Here is a 3447-nt window from a genome sequence, read left to right on the forward strand (position 1 = left end):
CCCCCACACCTTAATCCCCTTTTATTTTTCACTTGTTCATTTTTTTTTTTTTGAATATGTGCATAATTTTCTCATGTGTACTCCCTAGGTTATGAATATAAGGCATGTAAAATTATTTGGCCAAGGGATGAATTTTCAGGTTCAACGCACGATTGGGGATAAGGTTTATTTCAGGTTTACTTTGGTTTTCTACTAGCTAGAGTTCCCTTTCTACAGACATTCATTCAAGTTGTACTTGCATCTCATGTTTTTTCAGTTTCCCCCCACAGATTTTTAAACTCGACTGTCATTCGCACCACTACCAAAACCCACTATATGTGCATTAAAAAACTCACAATTCATGCTACAGGATATCATTACGAGTGACAAGACTCGGAACATGTAATTTATTGAGCCCCAAAATCATCATCAGCTCCCAACCTGCTTGTTGTACCATCAATTGATACACATGCAAAACATAAAGGAGCAAACACAAACGAACCCCTCATACTAAGAGTGTGCAATGTCCCCATTGCACAAATACGGACACACATAAATGAGACACAGATGCATAAACACATAAACAAATGCAATATAAAAGACATAAAGAAACCACAATGATCACAAAAATATAATGCAGCAGAAAATAAAAAACGAAAAGAAGGGGAAAAAAAATGAACTCCCCTGATCAAGGCTCCTCTTCGTCATGTTCTGGTGGTGACACTCCCGATGCATCCCCCTGCTGATAATAGTCATACTGAAAATGGTTAAGGGGGAATGAACGGCGGAGGTGGTGGTATGGTCCCTGGGTCAACACCCCCTTGGCCGAGCATAGTGCACATCATGGACTCGACGTAAGTGAAATTTTCATTGAAGCTCGCCTTGACTCGATCCTGATGAGTCATGAAGGCGAGATTCTCATCCATCTTGTCGTTTGGGACCGCTTGTGGGGATATAGGCGACGCAGGGCGGCGGGGCTCGATCCTCCTGCATCCCCCTCATGAGTGGGGAAGTCTATCTGTCGTTTCGCGCTCTTTCGCTGCAAGTCCTCCACACAAATGAGCTTCATTGGTTGCAGCCATTCCTCCTCATCCCGGAACACAACCCCCGCCCTTGCACACAACTCGGATATGATAGTTATGAATGTTCATCATGATTTGAGAATTTCTGAGCTTGCCCACATTGTTAGCATAGTCCTGAGATAATCATATAGCACCACTGCCCGCTCTGTGAGGGGACTAAAACTCCTTTCTTGAAAATTTGCGGGAAAATTAAAATTTTCTTTTTAAAGAACTTAAATGGCCTCATTCATAAAAATCACTGGTGAATCAAGTTCCATATTTCAAAATATTGCAGCGGAAGAAAATTAAAGTTTTGCCAACAACAACGATTTAAAATATCCAACGACTGATAAAATTGTTTGCGGAAAAAAATAACAACTGCTGCTCTGAGGTCCTCGGGTGCCACTACTGCCGACCCAAGCTGGCTCACTGGTCCCCGCCCTCGGCCCTGGCCTCATCAGTACCTACAACAATCAAGTCTAGTGAGCCTAAAGACTCAGCATGCATAAATCGCATCTAACGAGTAAAAATCTGAATTTAAAATATGCATGAGTTAACATATCCTGTCCTGAGGCATACTGAAAATAATCTGTACTGAGCAATTATAATACGTGCATAACTGAACTGGAAATCACTGTAAAATATTTGCTCCTTGGAGCCTGTACTGAAATAACTGGTAAAATTTTCTGTTGAGATTATGTTTTACGCCTGTGGCCACTGCACTAAGCTGAACTGATCGGTAACTGGCTACCGGGGAGGCTGAAACTGAACTGAGCTAGCCGGTCACTGGCGACCGGGTGGTACCATACTGAACTGATCGGTCACTGGCGATCGTTATAAAATAACACTCCCACATAGTGAATGAACCACAAGCCATATCGCATAAATCTCAAAAATAATCATTTTTCTATTTAATGCACGTAAATAATTAACTGGCGTAATGAAAATTCCTGTAATTTTACCAACTGGATTGGATTGGATCGTTCCCAGGCTCGCTGCAACCTAACTGTGCCATGAAAAATATGCAATAGCTTAAACATGACCAACTATGCAATTTACGTTTAAAAGATGCGACTATGACGCCTAATGACTTCGCATTTAATCATGACTCCGAGCCAACCTGAACCGACACTGAAACCGACGTATAGTCATGATTAAAATACGCTGAAAAATCATAAAATAATGTTCCTAAAATGATAGGGTCGAAATCTAGGTGGAATGGAGGCCAAAACACGAAACGCTCTTTCGAGAGTCAATTTGGCATATTGCACCGTAAATTCTCGTACGACCTCAAAAATGATCCAAATGACGAACGGTCAAAAACATGACCTTCCTAACTCAATGAGGCACTGTCCAGTCCAAGGCTATGGGCTAAAAGCCAACCAAGAACTCGAACAAGCCTCTGAACCGACACAGCAACTTGCTGTAATTTCCAGCAGCTGCGCAACTACAAGACTTGCGTTGGTTTTCGAGACTATCGGCCATTAGGGGCGTGAACCACCGACCAGAGACTCTTACCAACATCCCAAGGAATGATTGAACCATGGCTAAGGGCCCTAGGCCAGCCACAATCCGCATCACACCAAAACTCAACCGAAGGGTCCAACCGAGAGCAACGTGCATGCGTGTGTAGTGTTTATGCTATGATCGATGTCTTGCGTCGTTCCAGTGGCCATTTGATTGACCATGGCACGATCTAGACATCTAGGAGCATGATATGAACCGTGGCTAAGGGCCATAGGCTAACCAAGATCCACACCAAGCAAACACAAACCGAAACCAAAAGCTGTCCAACCGAAGTAGCCGAAGGGGTATAGGGGCTGTTGTGATGTTTTTATTAAAAACCGATGAACCATGGACCAAGCCACCAAAAGGGCAACTTAGTCACGTCTTAGACATGCTGGGAAAGTGATCCAACCATGGATATAGGCCCTTGGGGCAGCCAAGATCAGATCCTTCCTCCATGACCAGAAACTGAATTTTCGAACAACATTTCTGCACCTATGGGGACTTGTTGTCATTCTGAATTTCCAGCAAGCATGGGGCTGGTTTGAATGGACCAACATGGTCCTAATGCATCCTACTACATGTATACAAGCCGCCTTGGGAGCCTGGAGTCGATCCAATACCCGAAACTCACAAAACAAAAGAAACCATGAAGCTTGCCAAGGAAATCGAAAATTCTGCATGTGTGGTTTCAAAATGTTTTGACATGGATCTCGATTTTTACTTGAATAAACATGATCATGTACTGAAAAATAAATGATAATATGACTTGATTGAGGTTTAAAAGAAATCTAGACATGCCTGGTTTCGTTTCGAAAGAAAACGAACGAAATGACGACGACGCGGCACGGAGGAGGTGGAGCGCTTCTCTTGTTTACCTTTCTTGCTCTCGATTTTTTTC

The sequence above is a fragment of the Primulina tabacum genome, chromosome 4, assembly GCF_025594145.1.
Source record: "Primulina tabacum isolate GXHZ01 chromosome 4, ASM2559414v2, whole genome shotgun sequence".
In the NCBI taxonomy this organism is placed as follows: domain Eukaryota; kingdom Viridiplantae; phylum Streptophyta; class Magnoliopsida; order Lamiales; family Gesneriaceae; genus Primulina; species Primulina tabacum.